At 43.3% G+C, this 20,853-nt stretch overlaps 1 protein-coding gene across 4 annotated transcripts in view; it reads left to right on the top strand.

Moving 5' to 3' along the window:
- KCNJ3 (potassium inwardly rectifying channel subfamily J member 3) overlaps positions 1-20,853 on the top strand; it is a 214,437-nt gene that overhangs the window by 47,278 nt on the left and 146,306 nt on the right. The gene's annotated exons all lie outside the window — the stretch shown is intronic.

The raw sequence follows: 20,853 nt of genomic DNA, 5'->3' as shown, positions 1-20,853 counted from the left end.
TATTAAATATATCTGCTGGGCCTTCCATAAATATTAGTTGATTTCTGATCCAGATTTGGGTGAGGTGGGGGGAGAATGCTGAGAGAGCTTTTTTAATGTAGGAGGTAACCTTTGAGCCAGTGAAATTTTCCTGTGTTTTCTAGCTTTACCCTGTTCAGGCAGAAAACTGAAAATTTGGGGTCTACCTTTAGTTGAGATCTCCTATTCTTCACCTTGCTTCCCATCTTGGATTTTTCTTCTGATTGATCTTCCTATTTTAGAACCTGTCAGCCCTTGCTTTCTGATTACTGTACAGTCATTTAAAGCTTTTGTTTTGACATTCTACTATATTATAATTCTGATTAACTCGGGCAAAGTGACTCAGAAGATAGCTCAGGGATAGTTCTTGCAAATTTCAGTGTTAACAGTTTTGGGCCTTAATATAATTAATTAAACTTTTTATTTTGGGATAATTGTTTATTCACATCCTCTTTTGAGGGATAATAGAGATTCCCTGTACTCTTTACCTCATTCCCCCTAGTGGTAACCCTCTTGCAAAATTTCATACAGTACAATATCACAACCAGGGTCCTGACGGTCAAGACAGTATATTTCCATCGCTTAAGCTGCTTAAGCTGCTCTTATACCAGCATGCCTACTTCCCCTTCTTGCTCAGCCTTTCCTCAACACTTGGCAACTACTCATCTGTTCTCTAATTCTGTCATTTCAAGAATATCACATAAATTGAATTCTACAGTATGTGACATTTGGGAATTTTTTTTCCACTCAGCATAGTTCTGGATATTTATTCAGATTGTTGCATGTACCAATAGCTCATTTTTGTCTGTAGGTATGGCTCAATGGTTGAGCCTTGACCTAAGAACCAGGAGGTCAGGGTTTGATTCCCAGTCAGGATACATGTCCAGATTGCGGCCCATCAGTGATTCTTTCTCATCATTGATGTTTCTATCTCTCTCCCTGTCCCTTCCTTTCTGAAATCAATAAAAATATTTTTAAAACTCACTATTATTTTTATGTGTTTTTTTAAATATATTTTTATTGATTTCAGAGAGTAAGGAAGAGGGAGAGACAGAAACATCAATGATGTACACAATTTTCATTTCAACCATTCCTATAGGTGTCTCATTGTGGTTTTAATGTGCATTTCTCTAATAACTAATCATAACTTATTATCTTGAGCTTATTTGCCATTTGTATATTTTCAGTGAAATATATATTAATTTCTTCTTCTACCTATGATCTAATTGTATTTTTTTAATTGTTGAGTTTTGAAAGTTCTTTATATATTCTAGACAGTCTTTTGTTAGATTAGATATGTGGTTTTCAGATATTCTCATTCAGTCTGTAGTTCATCTTTTTTTTATCCTTTCTACAGAGTCTTTTGTAGAGCAAAAGTTTTTAGTTTTGATAAGGCTTAATTTATCAATTTTTTGAATTTGTGCTCTTGGTGTAAAAGATAAGAAGTCTCCTAACCCTAGGTCCCAAAGAATTTCTACTCTTTTCTAACATCTTTTTAGTTTTACTTTTACATTTAAGTCTGTGAACTATTTTGAGTTATTTTTTATAAGATGTTAAACTTAGGTCAAGATTAATTTTTTTCCCTGTGCCAATAGATGTCAAATTGCTCTAACACCATTTGTTAAAAGGGCCATCCTTGCTCCATAGAATTGCTTTTGTACCTTCATCAAAAATAAGTTAAGCATACTTGTGTGGATCTATTTCTGCATTTTTTGTTCTGTTCCATTGATCTATGTATCTATTCCTTTGACAATACCACTCTTGTTACTATAGCTATATAATAAGTCTTGAAATCAGGTAGACATATTCTTCCACCTTATTTAGTTATTCTTATTTCTTATATGTGAACTATACAATAATATTGTCTACATCTATAATCAATCTTGTTTGGATTTTTATATGGATTTCTTTAAACCTATATATCAATATGGGGGAGAATTGGCATCTTTACTATTTTAAGTCTTCCAATCAAGGAACAATGTATGTCTTTATATATTTTTTATTTGATTTGATTTCTTTCACCAACATTTTGTCATTTCCAGCATAGAAATTTTATATATGTTTTGTTAGGTTTATTCCTATTTATTTTTTAGTGGTTGCAAATGGTGCTAGTATATAGAAATAAAATTGGTATTTAATATATATATTCTGTCTTGTTATAGACTGAAAGATTGTGTTCCCTCCCCAAATTCATATGTTGAAACCTAATCCCCAGTATGATGGTATTTGGAGCTGGAGCCTTTGCAAGGTGATGAGGTAATGAAGGTGGAGTTCTCATGAATTGGATTAGTGCCCTTATAAAAGAGACCTCAGAGAGCTTCCTTTCTTTCTGCCATGTGAGGACACAGCAAAAAAATATTTATAAATGAATTCAGGAAGCAGGTTCTCACCATACAATGAATTTGCTGGTGCCTTAATCTTGGACTTCCCAGCTTCCAGAATTATGAGAAATACATTCCTGTTTGTTTATGAGCCACCCGGTCTCTGGTAATTCTGGTTTAGCAGCCTGAATGGACTTAGACATACCTGTAACCTTGCTGAACTTACTTATTAGTGATAGAGGGGTTTTATTTAAAAAATTTTTTTTTGAAAATTTCTACCTATTTTGCAAATGTTTTTAGTATGAATGGGTGTTGAATTTAATCAAATGCTTTTTCTGCATCAATTGATATGATACAGTGATTTTTCTCTTTAGTTAATATGGTAGATTATATTGATTGATTTTTGAATATTGAACCAGCCTTCCATACTTAGAATAAACCTCACTTGGTCATGGATTAGAATTCTTTTCATATGCTGCTGAATTCTATTTGCTTACATTGTTAGAGATTTTGATATCTGTATTTCTGAGGGATACTGATGTGCAATTTTCCTTTTTGTACTGTTTTTGTTTTGGTATTGGATTCATTCTAGCTTTATAAAATGAATTTTGGAGTCTTTTCTTTATTTCTAATTTTTTAAAAGGATTATGTACAATTGGTGTTAATTCTTCTTTAAGTGTTTGGTAGAATTTTCCATTGAAACCAGCCAGAAGATTTCCATTTGAGAAGTTTGTAATGAGAAATTCAATTTCTTTATGCTATCAGGCTATTCAAATATTTTTATGCTCTATTTCGTTTGTGTTTTTTAAAGGAATTTGTCCATTTTATTGATGTTGTCAAACTTTTGTAGAGTTGTTCATACATAGTATTCCCTGATTAATTTTCTGATGTCTACAGAATCCGTAATGACACTGATAATTTGTATATATATTTGTTAGACTTTTGCTAAAGGTTGTTCAGTTTTATTGATCATGTCACGCAACCAACTATTGTAACACTGATTTTTTTAAAGTTGTTTTTCTGTTTTCAATTTCATTGGTTTATGCTCTTATTTTCTTCTTTCTGCTTACTGCGGGCTTATTTTGCTTTCTCCCCACTCTCCCTAAATTCTTGAGGTAGGGCTTTAGATTGTTCATTTGAAACCTTTCCTTTTTTTTCTAATATATACATTTAGTGAAATAAATTTCCTTCTAAGCATTGCTTTAGCTGTACTGTACTAACTTAAATATGTTAAAATTTTATTTTCATGCAATTCATTGTACCGTTTGATTTCCTTTGAGTCATCCTCCTTGACCTGTGGATTATTGAGAAATGTGCTGTTTGATTTCCCAGTTTCTGGAGAGTTTCATATTATCTTTTTGAGACTGACTTCTGCTTTGCTTCTCTTGTGCTCAGTGAAAACACATTGCTTGATTTCAAATCTCTTAAATTTGATGGGGTTTGTTTTATGGCCCAGGATATTGTCTGATGATTATTGGTGAAATATTTTGCAAATGTTGATTAGATCCTGTTGGTTGATAGTATTTCTAGTTCTATATCCTTTCTAGTTTTCTGTAATTAGTCTATCAATTTTCAAATGAGGGGTTTTGGTCTCCAACTATAGTTATTGATTTATGCATTTCTCTTTTCATTTCTCTAAGATTTTGATTGACCTACTTTTTATCTATGCGTTTTGTTTAGGATTGTTATTACTTCTTATTTAATGTCCCTGGTTATTTTATTTCAGTTATAGTGTTTTTACTTCTAAAATTTCCATTTTGTTCATTTTATGTCTTTTACTTTGTTGAGAACATAGTTATTTGTTTCAAGCATACTTATAATTGTAGGATGATGTGTCTGCTTAAAATTCTTTATCAGATTAGTCTAATATTTTTTGTCATCTCAGTTTTGGTATATATTGGTTATCTTTGATTACTCAGTTTGATATTTTTTTGAATCTTGAAATGACTAGTGCACATTTTGAGACTCTGGACTTTGTCTAACTTCTCATTTAGTTGGCTTCCTCTAACACTGCTTGGGTGCAGTGAAAGAGAGGTAGGAGTGGGAGTCTGGTTCCCACTTAGCCTCCTTGACTTTGGAGTCTCCTCCTTCCTGCTAGGCAGGGCTGGGAATTCTGTCCCCCTAGTGGGCCACCACTGATACTACTTCCCACGTGGCCTCCACTGAGTCAATAGGTGGAAGGGAGTGGCATGGTTACTGAAGAATGTCCTGTCTCTTTGTCTTCTGACACTGTCACAGGAGTGAGGAGGGCACCCTGTTACTTCCCATTGGGAGGGAAGTCCAGACTTCTCACATGGTCTTCATTGACATGGGGGAGGGGGGGCGGGCTGGGTAGCCCCTACTCAGTCTTCTCTGAGACCACTCTGGTGGAGAGTTGGAGTACCCCAGGTGAAGGTGAAGTGCCCACTTGACATTTGTCCATGTGCCTGGGGTAGAGCCAAATGTTTTCTATTGTGTTTGACTAGAGCAGAGTGATCATTGTTTAAGTTTTCTATACTTCTGTTCTGCCCTTTGTCTTTTTCTTTGGCAAGGAGAACAGGCTTTTCATGGGGCGTTTTTGGATCTTTGTCTGTTGGCATTTCTTGGTTGCCAGTTCTTTTGCTTCAAGTCTGGGAAGTAAGAGGCCAAAAGGAAACCCAGTAAATTAATTGCCATACCTTTACCCAGTGACTGAGATGCCCTGTCATATTAGCCATTTTTATTTTTCTGCTTTCAATTTTCTTATGTTTATTTTATATATAACATTCAGAGTTTTTAGTTACATTTAACTGGAGGAACAAGGGTAAGTATATCTACTCTTTCTTACCAGAAGACAAAGTCGCTTTGGACTTTATTTTATATAAAAAATTAAATATAATCTATTAACAGGTTATCTCCCAGAGAAATTTGTGACATTTTGATTTTTAGACATACCAGTATGTGTGCTAAAATAATAAAGACATAATAATATCATTCCCATGATTGTTACTGTAATAAAGATACATACTCACATATAAGATAGATGTAATATATATTTGAAATGTATTTATTTTGGAGAAAAAAATCACAGTGAGCACAAGAAAGTTTATAAAGGCTCCTAAAGCTGCATAGGAAATTAATAAGCCTTTAAGTCTTTTCTTGATATTTTCTTGCTGTAATTTCCTACAAAATCATTTATGAAATGCATTCTTTAAGTTATCACACCACAATGAAAGGGACAATGTTTTCATCTAAATAAGCAGAACAGCATGTTGCTCGGATCTGAGCAATAAAATCTAGTCTTCCTGATGCAAATGACAGTACAGGCTTCTAACAGGGAAACTACTTCCTGCTGTTTCTATTGAAAGAATATGGAAGCCCAGGTCATGACTTTTGTACAATAGGTGGTGCATACTGCACTTACCGTACTTTTCCATTTCATAAACCTTTCATGTGTTAGAGATATAAATATATCTTTTAAATGAAACTTCTATAAAAAACATAAATATGTTGGCATCTTAGAGTATGATATATCACCTCTACTGTCCCTTTTATTTTTATTTTTATTATTATTTTTAAACCAGAGGCCTGGTGCATGAAAATTCATGCACTCGGGCGGGGGGGGGGGGGGGGGGGGGTGTGTCCCTCAGCCTGGCTTGTGCCCTCTCACAGTCCGGGACCCCTCGGGGGATGTCCACCGGCTGGCTTAGGCCCGCTCCCTGGCGGATCGGACATAAGCCATTAGTCGGACATTCTTAGCACTGCTGCGGAGAGGTTCTCACCACCACTGCTGCGCTGGCCAGCCATGAGTCGTCTGGAAGCACACTGACCACCAGGAGGCAGCTCCTGCGTTGAGCGTCTGCCCCCTAGTGGTCAGTGTGCATCATAGTGACCGGTCGTTCCCGGTCATTCCACTGTTAGGGTCAATTTGCATATTACTCCTTTATTATATAGGACTAGAGGCCAGGTGCACAAAAATTTGTGCACTGGCGGGGGGGGGTGTCCCTCAGCCCCGCTTGTGCCCTCTCACAGTCTGGGACCCCTCAGGAGATAACAACCTGCTGGCTTAGGCCCGCTCCAGGGTGGCAGAGGGCAGGCCCAATCCCTAGGTGCAGCCCCTGGTCAGGCTCAGAGCAGGGTTGATTGGGGAGTTGGGGCGCCGCCCCCTGTCATGCACAGAGCAGGGCGGATCGGGAGGTTGCGATGCCACCTCAGTCACGCTCAGGGTAGGGCAGATTGGGGGGTTGGGGCGCCGCCCCCTGTCACACTCAAGGCAGGGTCGATGGGGAGGTTGCGGAGCCAACCGCTGTCACGCACAGAGCAGGGCCCATCGGGGGGTTGGGGCTTTATACCCTGTCACACACAGAGCAGGGCCGATCAGGGGGTTGGGGAGCTCCCCTGTCACCCACAGAGCAGGGCCGATCAGGGGGTTGGGGCACTCCCCCCCCCGTCACACACAGAGCAGGGCCAATGGGGAGGTTGGGGCGCCGCACCCTGTCACACACAGAGAAGGGCCGACCAGGGGTTTGGGGAGCTCCCCCTATCAGGCACAGAGCAGGGCCGATCAGGGGGTTGGGGCACCTTCCCCTGTCACAAACAGAGCACGGCGGATAGGGAGTTTGTGGCCCGCCCCCTGTCACACACAGAGCCGCAGGGCAATCGGGGTTTGGGCGCTGCCCCCTGTCACGCTGCTCCAGGGGCCAGGAGGCCTCGAGGCTCCACTGATCCCGGTGCTAGGAGGCCACACGGCTCTGCTGGTCCCGGTGCTGGGAGGCCTAGTGGCTCCACTTGACACAGGGGCAGTGAGACCATCTTGGTTGGCAGTTAATTTGCATATCGCCCTGATTAGCCAATGGGAAGGGTAGCGAAGTTATGGCTAATTACCATGTTTCTCTTTTATTAGATAGGATAGGGAGCTTTGTATTTATTTAACTTTTATTGATTGTAAGGAGGGAGGGAGGGAGGGAGAGAGAGAGAGAGAGAGAGAGACATGTAGAAAGAAACATCAATTTGTTGCCTCCTGTATGCACCCCACCTGGGGGCCAAACCTGCAACCTGGCATGTGCCCTGCCCAGGAACTGATCCAGTGAACTTTCAGTGCACTGGAAGATGCTCTGCCAAGTGAGCCACACTGGCCAGGGCAGTTGACTGTCCTTTTTAAAAACGAAAAGAAAGTTACATGTGGTTCTTTGTTACAGGCTATTTTTTTATTTCAAATTGTTGTGGAGAATGTTATTGTCTAGAGAGAGCAAGCGAGGGAGCAATTCTATGTGATATTTCTAAGATGCCTTGTGCCCTTTGTCCCATGCCTTCAAACCAAACCCATTCAATGGTAAGATCTAGTTTAGAATAAATGTGAGTAAACTGAAAATTATCAGTCATACAGTGATCAACAAGTTGTTTAGAAGTCTATAGTTTCTTCTTTCAGATATATGAGGAAATTAGACTAGGTAATAGCTTACACGTTCAAGAAGCAGTAATAAAATCCAGATTTTTCTTTTATTTTAGCTAAAACTGTCAGGGAGAAGACTGATAGACATACTAGGAAACATAAATTATTTCATGTGATCTCAGGAGATTAGACATTTGGTAAATGTACTACAGTTATGGATATGGTAACAATTATCTGTCAGCTACTTGACTTTTCCTTAGCATGATGGTGATAAATGAAGTGGCTTGCAAAGCACTTTGCAAAATTCAGCTGACTAGACTCATTGCAATATAGAACTTTTAATATTTTCATTATTTGATACTAGAGGCCTGGTGCATGAATTCATGCATGGGTGGGGTCTCTCAGCCTGGTTGGGGCCAATCAGGGTCATCTTGCTCAGTCCTGATGGGGGCCTGCTGGCTGGGGAGGGACCACAGGAGGGCTCCAGGGCATGTTTGGCCCTCTAGCCCAGTCCTAATCTGCCAGACCCCAGCAGCAAGCTAACTTATCGGTTATAGCATCTGCCCCCTGGTAGTCAATGCATGTCATAGCAACTGGTCAAGTGGTTGACACTTAGCATATTATAATTTTATTATATAGGACTAGAGGCCTGGTGCACGAAATTCATCCACAGGGCCCGGGGGGGGGGGGGGGGGCAGCCCTCAGCCTGGCTTGTGCCCTCTCAAATTCCAGGACCCCCGGGGATCTGGCCTAAGCTGGAACTCAGATATCCATCTCCCAGTCTGGGGATCTCGCAGTTCAGGACCCCTTTCTCCTTACCGCCCGCCTGCCACGGAGGCAGGAGAGGCTCACGCCACCTCCGCTGCACTCGCCAGCCGTGAACCTGGCTTCTGGCTGAGTTGGGGGTGGGGAGGGAGTGTGGCTCAACCAGAAGCCGGGCTTGCTGCTTTTTAGCCCTGGCCCCGCCCCCTGCCCACTGGTGGGTGTGTGATCTGGGGCCAGGCTGATGGGGGAGGGGCTGTGGGAGGTTGAGGCACCACAGTCACACCCCATCCAGCCTCTGTGGAGGCTCTGGGACCATGCCGTCCCCTGCCCCCCCCACCTTTGTAGAAGGCGTGGTGTCAGGACCCAGTCCAGGCCCGCACCACTGCCTCTGCAACTGCCTCTGCAGAAGGGGTGGCACTGGGTCCAGGACCAGACCCACACCATGGCCTCCCCTGCCACCTCTGCGGAAGGGGCGACCCCAGACCAGGACCAGGCCCGCACTGCGGCCTCTCCCACTGCCTCTGTGGAAGGGGGTGGGGTGCTGGGACCGCCATAGCTGGCCCTGCCCCTGCCCACTGGTCGTTCCAGAAGGTTGTCTGGACCAGAAGATCGTTCTGCTGTCCGGTCTAATTAGCATATTACTCTTTTATTATTATAGACTAGAGGCCCGGTGCACAAAAATTTGTGCACTCAGGGGGGTGGTCCCTCAGCCTGGCCTATGCCCTCTTGCAGTCTGGGACCCCTCGGAGGATGTCCACCTGCTGGCTTAGGCCCACTCCCTGGGGGATCAGGCCCAAGCTGGCAGTCAGACATCCCTCTGGCAACCTGGCAGCCCTCGGGGAATGTCCACTTACCAGCAGGAGCAGACCTAAGCTGTAGTCGGACATCCTTAGCACTGCTGAGGAGGCGGGAGAGGCTCCCGCCACCACCGCTGTGCTGGCAGCCATCAGCCTGGCTTGTGGCTGAGGAGCTCCCACTGTGGGAGCCCACTGACCACCAGGGGACAGCTCCTGCATTGAGCATCTGCCCCCTGGTGGTCAGTGTGTGTCATAGTGACCAGTCATTCCCAGTCATTCTGCTGTTAGGGTCAATTTGCATATTACCCTTTTATTATATAGGATAGAGGCCTGATGCATGTGTGGGGGCCAGCTGGTTTGCCCTGAAGGGTGTCGCAGATCAGGGTGGGGGTCCTCCTGGGGTGCCTGGCCAGCCTGGGTGAGGGGCTGATGGCTGTTTGCAGCTGGTCACTCTCCCTTCAGGGTTGGGGTCCCCACTGGGGTGCCTGGCCAGTCTGGGTGAGGGGTTGATGGCTGTTTGCAGGCTGGTCAAGCCCCCCCCCCCAGTGGGGACCCTCACCCCATGAAGGTTTGGCCAGCCTGGGTGAGGGGCTGATGGCTGTTTTCAGGCTGGCCACACCCCCTTTAGGGTGGGGGGTGCCCACTGGGGTGCCTGGCCAGTCTGGGTGAGGGGCTGAGGGCCTTTTTCAGGCTGGCCAAGCCCCCCGGCGATGGAAGCTCCCAGCCTCTCCTTTTTTTATTTTTTATTTTTTATTCTGGGATTTATTTACCTTCTATAATTGAAACTTTGTAGCTTTGAGAAGAGCTCAGAGCCGGCCAGGTGGGGCGGGAGGGAAGCTTGGCTTCATCCATCGCCAGGGGCAACCTAAGCTCCAGCTCCGTGGCCACGGCCGGCTGAAAGCAGGTATCTGGGGTTTATTTACCTTCTATAATTAAAACTTTGTGCTTTGGGTGGAGCTCAGAGCCAGCCGCGGCAGAGAGGAAGCTTGACTTCCTCCATCATTGGGGCAACCAAGCCTCCTGCTTGCTCCAGCTCTGTGGCTGCCAGCTGCCATCTTGGTTGGGTTAATTTGCATATAGTCACTCTGATGGGCTGGTGGGCGTGGCTTAGGGTGTAGCAAAGGTACAGTCAATTTGCATGTTTGTCTTTTATTAGTGTAGATTAGCAGGGACCATTCTCATTTCATTTTTAAAAGTTACCAGATGTGTACATAAACCGGATTGCTGCTTTTATTTTTGGTTGGAATGGGGAATTTTGGGGTGAATTGTGTCAACACAGAGGTCAAGCAGTTATTATAGAGGATATTAATTTTGTACAAATCATCATTTGGAAATTTAGCCACTGAACACTAAATAATAGATTCACTGACAAGTAAGAGACCTTTCAGATATATGTAGTTGATACCAAGTGACTCCCCCAAAATTAGTTTTCTCAGATATCTTTTTGTAATAGGCTCATGTACATGTCCATAAAAGGCTGGATTTGCTCAAAAGTCTCAGGAGATCTGCTTTATTGTGGTCATGAATGTAGTTAGCTTGCTAATCCCTAGTATGGTATCCCATTTCTCTGTCATTCTCAACATTCCATTGGCATGTTGTGAATAAATAAGCAAAACCTTTTTTGGTTGCATCTGATTGTCATAATATTGCACAGACAGAACTTCTGATCATTGAACTCTACAAGAATATCACTCATCTTAGAGGGTTGTAATCTGAGATATTTTGTCTTTTGCTCTTCTGTACTTTAAACTATGCATGAATTACTGGTTTTATCACTTTGTTTCATAGTTTTGGAAAAGTAACATGACTACTCTGATATTTATTTCTCTCATCTGTAAAATGAGAACAGGTTATTTTTGAGAAAGTGTTGGTGAGTATATATTAACGCTAAATAAATATCCATTCACCTACCTATGTATAGACACAAAATTGTGAAAATTATGCTCTTCAATTAAGATGTGACATTTTCAGAAGTTATCTTTTACTCACATTTTCCCTTTGAACAATATTAAACAATAGAACTATATAAATATTATGGGAAACATGTGAATTGGATAGTTCCATGTAAATAAATCCTTTATATTTTATTTAAACACAATTATGTTTAAGTAATTAATCAGGTAATTAATTAGCAAAGTCTTCATGTTAGCTTCAATATCTATAAGGTTTGGTCATAAGGTTTGCTAATTCATTATAGTATTTTAGTAATAATTATTGATAATATAACTAAAATATCTATACTGAACAAACTTTTGGGTAAGACATGGAACTTTTACAAATTTAATGTTTTGTTGCTACTTAATACAGTGGTAACTTGTTCTAAACTGATTAGAATTCTTTACATATGACTTTCCATAAATTCTTATCTTGAAATTATACCAATTATTGGAATAGGTTCTGAATCATGCTATAATACCTTTATTTCATATCAGCTTTAGATAAACAAATAGACAAGCACATAAATAATAACAACAAAAACACTAGTTGACCAGTTTATCTTCAATCTCATAGCTCCTTGTGCCTCTTATACAACTTTATCATAAGATAGAACTAAAGACATGGCTTTGATTTACCCTTGTGGATTTGTTATTAATAGGAGGCTTTTGCTAGCTTCCCCTTCATCACAGTTCTTTTTTTTATAGATCATGGATAGAATGAAAAAGAGTGTAAGTTGTGTATCAAGAGTGATAACTGGAATCATAATTGCATATATTTTCTAGTCAGAAATAACTGTTTTTCAGTTTTTACTTCAGTGATAAGGAATTATTTTTCATCAAACAAATTTTGAAAATCTGTATTTGGGACTTGGCAAATTGAAATTTGCATATATGATCATTACTAGAGGCCTGATGCATGAAATTCGTGCAAGAGTAGGCCTTCCTTCCCCCAGCTGCCAACACCAGCTTCCCTCTGGCATCTGGGACCCGGGCTTCCCTCACTGCCCTGGCTTCTTCTGGAAGGTCATCTGGTCTAATTAGCATATTATACTTTTATTAATGTAGATAATGGCTAAAAACTTCATTATTTGGATGGATATTCATTTTTCTAATTTTTTAAGATAAAAGTTTAGCCTGTTGACATTCAACCTTTTTTCTTTTTAGATATATGCTATAAATTTTCCTCTAAGGTACAAACTTCCTTCTAAGAAAAGGTATAACTCCATCTCACAAATTTGGATAATACAGTTTTCATTAAATATAAAAATATTTCCTAATTACCATTTTTAATTTAGGGTATTTAAAACTTTATTTTATAATTTTCCCAAATATGTGGCATTTCAATCTAAGCTTTATTATTAACTAGAGGCCCGGTGCACAAAAATTTGTGCACTCGGGGGGGGAGGGAGGTCCCTCAGCCCGGCCTGTGCCCTCTCGCAGTCTGGGACCCCTCAGGAGATAACGACCTGCTGTCTTAGGCCTGCTCCTGGGTGGCAGAGGGCAGGCCCAATCCCTAGGTGCAGCCCCTGGTCGGGCTCAGAGCAGGGCTGATTGGGGAGTTGGGGCGCCGCCCCCTGTCATGCACAGAGCAGGGCGGATTGGGAGGTTGTGATGCCACCCTCAGTCACACTCAGGGTAGGGCCGATTGGGGGGTTGGGGCACCGCCCCCTGTCACACTCAAGGCAGGGTTGATGGGGAGGTTGCAGTGCCACCCCCTGTCACGCACAGAGCAGGGCCAATCAGCGGGTTGGGGCGCTGCCCCCTGTCACGCACAGAGCAGGGCCCATCAGGGGGTTGGGGGGCTCCCCCCGTCACGCACAGAGTAGGGCTGATAAGGGAGTTAGGGCACCGTCCCCTGTCACACACAGAGCAGGGCGGATCAGGGGGTTGGGGCACCGCCCTCTATCACCCACAGAGCAGGGCCAATCAGGGGGTTGGGGCGCCGCCACTGTCACACTCAGGGCAGAGCCGATGGGGAGGTTATGGCTCTACCCTGTCACACACAGAGCAGGGCCTGTGGGGGGAGAGGGGTTGGGGCGCCGCACCCTGTCACACACAGAGCTGCAGGGCGATCAGGGGGTTTGGACGCTGCCCCCTGTCACGCTGATCCGGTGCCAGGAGGCCTCGCGGCTCCGCTGATCCCGGTGCTGGGAGGCATATTACACTTTCACTATATAGGATAGAGGCCTGGGGGCAGGCTGGTTTGCCCTGAAGGGTGTCCTGGATCAGGGTGGGGGTCCCCACTGGGGTGCCTGGCCAGCCTGGATGAGGGGATGATGGCTGTTTGCAGCTGGTCACACACCCTTCAGGGTGGGGGTCCCCACTGGGGTGCCTGGCCAGTCTGGGTGAGGAGCTGAGGGCTGCTTTCAGGCTGGTGGTTGTTGACTGAAGCTCCCAACCGCTCCTTTTTTTCTCTTTTTTTTATTTTATTCTGGGCCAGCTTTAGCTCTGGCTCTAGCTCTGAGGCTTCCACTGCTGAGCGTTCTATAATCGAAACAATATATAACTCCAGCTCTGAGATCCCAGCCTTCTATATTTGTTAGAATGTTTCAAACTGCCAGCTCAGAGGCCGGCAAGTGAGGCGGGGATCGTTGGAGTCTGCAGTCACTGGAGCAAGCAAGCCTCATGTTCGCTTCCAGCTGCCTGGCTGCCGGCCGCCATCTTGGCTGACAGTTAATTTGCATAAGGATATGCTGATTAGCCAATGGGAAGGGTAGCGGTCGTACGCTAATTACCATGTTTCTGTTTTATTAGTGTAGATACTAGAGGCCCGGTGCACAAAAATTTGTGCACTCGGGGGGGAAGGGAGTGGTCCCTCAGTCCGGCCTGTGCCCTCTCACAGTCTGGGACCCCTCGGGAGATAACGACCTGCTGGCTTAGGCCTGCTCCTGGGTGGCAGAGGGCAGGCCCAATCCCTAGGTGCAGCCCCTGGTCGGGCTCAGAGCAGGGCTGATTGGGGAGTTGGGGCGCCGCCCCCTGTCATGCACAGAGCGGGGTGGATTGTGAGGTTGCGATGCCACCCCCAGTCACGCTCAGGGTAGGGCCAATTGGGGGGTTGGGGCACTGCCCCCTCTCACACTCAAGGCAGGGTTGATGGGGAGGTTGCGGCGCCACCCCTTGTCACACACAGAGCAGGGCCAATCAGGTGGTTGGGGCGCTGCCCCCTGTCACGCACAGAGCAGGGCCGATCAGGGGGTTGGGGAGCTCCCCCCATCATGCACAGAGCAGGGCCGATCTTGGGGTTGAGGAGCTCCTCCCTGTCACTCACAGAGTAGGGCCGATTGGGGGGGTTGGGGCACCGCCCCCTGTCACACTCAAGGCAGGGTTAATGGGGAGGTTGCAGTGCCACCCCCTGTCACGCACAGAGCAGGGCCAATCAGGGGGTTGGGGCGCTGCCCCCTGTCACGCACAGAGCAGGGCCCATCAGGGGGTTGGGGGGCTCCCCCCGTCATGCACAGAGCAGGGCCGATCTGGGGGTTGAGGAGCTCCTCCCTGTCACTCACAGAGTAGGGCCGATTGGGGGGTTGGGGCACCGCCCCCTGTCACACTCAAGGCAGGGTTAATGGGGAGGTTGCAGTGCCACCCCCTGTCACGCACAGAGCAGGGCCAATCAGGGGGTTGGGGCGCTGCCCCCTGTCACGCACAGAGCAGGGCCCATCAGGGGGTTGGGGGGCTCCCCCCGTCACGCACAGAGTAGGGCTGATAGGGGAGTTAGGGCACCGTCCCCTGTCACACACAGAGCAGGGCGGATCAGGGGGTTGGGGCGCCGCCCTCTATCACCCACAGAGCAGGGCCAATCAGGGGGTTGGGGCGCCGCCACTGTCACACTCAGGGCAGGGCCGATGGGGAGGTTATGGCTCTACCCTGTCACACACAGAGCAGGGCCTGTGGGGGTGGGGGGGCGTTAGGGTGCCGCACCCTGTCACACACAGAGTCGCAGGGCCGATCAGGGGGTTTGGGCGCTGCCCCCTGTCATGCTGATCCGCTGCCAGGAGGCCTCGCGGCTCTACTGATCCCGGTGCTGGGAGGCATATTACCCTTTCACTATATAGGATAGTGGCCTGGGGGCAGGCTGGTTTGCCCTGAAGGGTGTCCTGGATCAGGGTGGGGGTCCCCACTGGGGTGCCTGGCCAGCCTGGATGAGGGGATGATGGCTGTTTGCAGCTGGTCACACACCCTTCAGGGTGGGGGTCCCCACTGGGGTGCCTGTGTGAGGGGCTGAGGGCTGCCTTCAGGCTGGTGATTGACTGAAGCTCCCAATCGCTCCTTTTTTTCTTTTCTTTTTTTTTATTCTGGGCCAGCTTTAGCTCTGGCTCTAGCTCTGAGGCCTTGGCTGCAGAAAACTGGTATCTGGTTTGTTTGCGTTCTATAATCGAAACAATGTATAACTCCAGCTCTGAGATCCCGGCGGCTGAAGGCTGGTTTCTGGGGTTTTGTTTAGCTTCTATATTTGTTACAAAGTTTCAAACTGCCAGCTCAGAGGCTGGCAAGGCAGGCAGGAAATGTTGGAGTCCTCCTTCACTGAAGCAAGCAAGCCTCATGTTCGCTTCCAGCTGCCTGGCTGCTGGCCGCCATCTTGGCTGACAGTTAATTTGCATATACTCACTGATTAGCCAGTGAAAAGGGTAGCGGTTGTACGCTAATTACCATGTTTCTCTTTTATTAGTGTAGATTTTCCTTGATTGTTTTTCAGGCAAAGAACGTTTTAGTGTAATCAAATTGAGATTGCTTTAACTGAAAACATGTCTCTACTTTTCTTCATGTTTTTTATATTCTTCTATAAAGCTTCATACTTTTTTTGTATCTTCCACATTCCTTCTTATGTTTACTCATATGGATTTTGTAGTTTATGTGGTAGTTTGTGTTGTTATTATGAATAAATTTGTTTTTTTTCCAATCACATTTCCTAATTAGTTATTGCAAGGAAAAATTGCTGATTTTTGTTGTAATATTTTTATAATGATAATAGTACACTTTAAAAGCAAAGCAATCTCAATTTGAGTACACCAAGATGTTTTTTCTGTATTCCAAAATATTTTTTATTCTGCACTCAAGATAGCATCAAGGCATTTCACTTGTATGGATCCTTATAAAAAGGAATTAATTGAAATACAAAACCTACATTTCTTTAAATGAGTACAAAATAATTTTAATAGATGTCATAGGTTGACACGCCCCTGCCTCTAAATTCATATGTTGAAGTCCTAATTAACCCACAACACCTCAGAACATGACTGTCTTTAAAGGGGTAAGTTAAAAATTAGATCATGGATGGACCCTGCTGCTCCATGACTGATGTCATAAAAAGAGGAAATAGGGCATGCAGACATAGGAGGGAGATCATGTGAGGCCAAAAAAAGAATATGTACCAGTTATTTTCCTAAGAGAGCAATCTTATTTGTTTGGTATTGTTATTGACCTCAGATGATGACCCTAAATGCTCTCTTACTGGACACAAATTTTGTCTAATGAATTATAATGTAATGACCATGTATTTTTGTTGTTTTTTTTAGCAAGCCCTTTTGAACTATTGAAATATTTCTTTGTCATGGACTGCTAAAACTATAATTATGAGGTCAAAGGACAACAATATGACCATCTCCCTGTTGGTTTCAATGCAAGTTAAATCAATTATACTCCTCCATAAATGAATTGTAGTAATGTTGATTAATAGCAGCATAAAGCCATTTTGAAACAACATGGCATGGTGCTGATTAAAATTGGGCTGATATGACAAAGCAATCTGCAGATGGCTGTTGCTTGTGCTGGATTTGGAGATGCCCAGGAAAGGTCAAGCTGTGAACCAAGGCTGGCTACTGCTAGTGCTGAGCCTGGGGCCACTTAGTAACAGGTATAGGGCAGATGCCATTTGTCTTGAGAGATTTTTGATAAAGTCGAATCACAGCTGGGATGGGCTTGCAACTTGGTTGGTGCTGTGTCTCAGGGAATCATTTGGTTTTCTGCTTCGATTTCATCAGTAGTTACTGGCCTAGAAAAATACAACCTTCTAAAACTCAATCAAGAAGAATCAGAAAACCTGAATAGGCTGAGCACTACTGGTGAAGTTGAAGCAGTAACAACAACAACAACAACAAACAAAAGCCCTGGTCTGGACAGATTCACAGGGGAGTTTTAACAAATATTCAAAGAAGAACTAACACCTTTACTCCTCAAGCTATTCCAAAAAATTCAAGAGGAAGGAACACTTCCTATGAGGCCAGCATCACCGTAATTCTTCTGTGTTTCAAATATACTATTGTCCTTCCATACCATTTGCCCCAAAATATGTCACTTTAAGGACATTTTTCACTTTTATTCTGATGGTCTGTAGTATTTTTACATTATAGTTCCTAGATTTTATATTTTTTACTTTTTATATAGAATTTATATTTTATATAGGCAGGTTTATATTTTTATATAGAATTTATTTTATACTATACCTTCTGTTCATTTTTCACATTGTATACATACAGTAGGACTTAATACCAGTACCAAAGAGAGTTAGCTATCACCTATGTATATAAATAATAATGATGATGATTGTAGCAATTGTCATATATATTAACTTTCCTATATGCAAAGTTCTATCTTAACCACTTTATGTGTTATTTTATTTTTAAAACATCACCATTTTATGTACTTAAGCACTAATATACTCTAGCCTACTAGTAATTATAATTCCTGCTTGATAATTCAGTGGATATAAAAAAATTCACATTTTTAAATATATTGGAAATCTATATATTAGAGTTCTATAAAACTGGTGCTATAAGTACTTCTATATTCATAGTGGTACTTTCATTAAATGTGCTATGTGCTATAAGAGAACAAAGCTCTTTCTTTTCAGTTTACTTTAAAATTTAGGACAAAAGTAAATTTGTGAATTTTAATATCCAAGAAACTTATAGTGGTAACAGCACAAGATATATGTGGGAGGATTTCGACTCTGATTTACTCTGGGGAACTGTATGATCTTGGAAAAATGACACAACATCTTTAGGCCTCTGTATCCTTCCAAGTTAAATAGGTAAAAAGAAAAATAATGACAGTTACTTCACAGGCCATTAGAAATACATTAATAATGAATTTAAAAGGTACTTCTAAACATCAAAGTATTATGTAAGTATTTTCACGGCAAGTGTGGGTTTTTCATAGTGAAATACAACACATTAATAGATGACATATTATAAATTAAGACATATTTGAAAGCATCAGAATGTTCTCTCTCTCTCTCTCTCTCTCTCTCTCTCCCCCACTTCTTCCTAGATAAGCAACTAAGGAAAGCTGCTGATTTTGTATTTGTGAACAGTAGAGAAGTATAATAAGTGAATATTTGGGGGAGGAAGGTTTAGAATTGCGGCAGCTGCTTCAGGCTGTTTCCCTTATCAGAAACAGTGCTTCTAGACTATCAAAAGTAGGAATAGAGCTTAACATACAATTCTCACTCAATCGAGTAAACTCTTACATTTTTCCCTCCTATATTCTTCTCTATATCTCCCAGATTTAGGAATGTGCACATTTGGCTTATTTTCCCTCCACATGAGATCTTATTATATAGTGTGAAGAAGAAAAATGATTCAGGTACTTCTCTCTATTTGTAAGCGTAATTTTAATCTTTGATTTTGATGGCATCTTTAAAAATTCTGCCCTTAAAATTAGGGGAATACTGACTGTTTCAATCTAAATAAGACTAATGTTTCAATCTTATTGAACATTGACTATGTAAGGTTTCTTAATCTCCTGACAATTATTTTCTATGTTTAGGCTGAGTACTTTGGGTAGAATTTCCTCAGAATTCCAGAACAAGAATTGTTCTTAATGTGGTGAAAATGATACTTGATAAGCAACATTGTTCAGAATTTATACCAATGATGGACTTCCAGAGAAGTGGCAGATTAAATGCAATTCAATGCAAAGTAAAACCATAAAGCACACAAGGTCTTTATGTAAAAGCTGTGCCTAAACCAGGTACATTTGCATACTAATGTTGGATGTCCTGGGTGAATTGCAATATTGAACAAAAGATAGAATGTGGTAAGAGAGAAAGCTTATTTTTTAACCTGAAACAAATACTGATCCTCTTTTTGGATTAAATAAAAAACTTAATATACATGAGGACAGTTTAATTACACAGGAGTCCAATTTAAAGAAATTGGGTGCTTTTCAAGTATTTGTCTTAATAGCTCTTTTTTTTTTCAGCTTTTCCTTTAAGGGCATTATGCTTAGTGATTTCAAGTTTGCAGCTTCCACTGTTGATTGGACTTCTGGGTTTGCCCTAGAAACCTCTCACAACAGTAAAACAAGTTTCATAAGCAAAAGATTCTAATGGATGATGGAAATTTTCTGGTTTTGCTGACTCATGAACAGATGGTGCTTCTAATCCTTCCATGAAATGCCCTTTTGTAATGTTCATGTCTGTAGCCAACCCAGAGTGCATCTCACAGCTGTAAAGTACAGGTTTATGTGGAATTGAACTGAACCTCAGAACAAACTCACAATGCTGGGTAATGTCAATTCTTAGTACTTTGTACAGTTGAATGGACATCTCAGTCTAGTGTTTGGACTGAGGATTATCTCAGACACACCAGAAGGATGTTGCACTTTTTATATCAGTGCAGTTCTAGAAGCTTACTTATTTGCCCTTTAAGTTGGTTCTTTTTGCAATATAACCAAAAGGCCTTCTTTGTTTGGATTTTAATTCAATTTAATTTTATTTACAAAATATTTCAAACATATGGATAAGCAGAAACATTTGTGTACCCATTTTTCAAAATGTAAGAGTTGTTTATATTTGGGAATATTCATTACAGATTTTGTGTTTTAAAAACACAAATCACTAAGATCTAATTTTCTTTTCACTTTTTCCCCTCCCCCAAGGACATTTTTATTCTGAAATGACATGTATTAATACCTTGCACAGTTTTTATTTTCATACTAGAGGCCTGGTGCATGAAATTCGTGTACTCGGTGTGTGTGTGTGGGGGGGAGGAGGGGTCCCTCAGCCCAGCCTGTGCCCTCTTGTAGTACAGGAGCCCTTGGGGGATGTCCACCTGCTGGTTTAGGCCTGCTCCCCGGGGGATCAGACCTAAGCCGTTAGTCACACATCCTAGTGCTACAGCAGAGGCAGGCGAGGCTGCTGTGGAGGAGAGAGAGGCTCCCGCCACCACTGCTGCGCTCACCAGCCACGAGCCTGTCTTGGCTGAGTGGCGCTCCCCTTGTGGGAGCGCACTGACCACCAGGAAGCAGCTTCTGTGTTGAGCGTCTGCCCCCTGGTGGTTAGTGCACATCATAGCGACCAGTCGTTCCTCTGTCGGGCTGAAACAGGCTCTCTGACATCCCCTGAGGGGTCCCAGATTGCAAGAGGGTGCAGGCCAGGCTGAGGGACCCCACCAGTGCAAGGTCAGGGCTGGGGAGGGACGTGGGATGTTGGCCAGCTGGGGAGGGACTGTAGGAGGAGTCCAGGGTGTGTCTGGCCTGTCTTGCTTAGTCCTAATAGGCCAGACCCCAGCAGCAAGCTAACCTACTGGTCGGAGCATCTTCCCCCTGTGGTCAGTGCATGTTATAGGGACTGGTCCACCAGTTGACTGTCTGCTCCCTGGTGGTCAGTGCACGTCATAGGGAGCAGTTGAGTGGCCTTAGCATATCATTAGCATATTATGCTTTGA

Source organism: Myotis yumanensis, unplaced genomic scaffold (genome assembly GCF_028538775.1).
Source record: "Myotis yumanensis isolate MYYU_CA2020_CCGP unplaced genomic scaffold, mMyoYum1.0.hap1 SCAF_8, whole genome shotgun sequence".
Taxonomy (NCBI): Eukaryota; Metazoa; Chordata; class Mammalia; order Chiroptera; family Vespertilionidae; genus Myotis; species Myotis yumanensis.
This window is presented reverse-complemented; position numbering and strand designations above follow the sequence as displayed.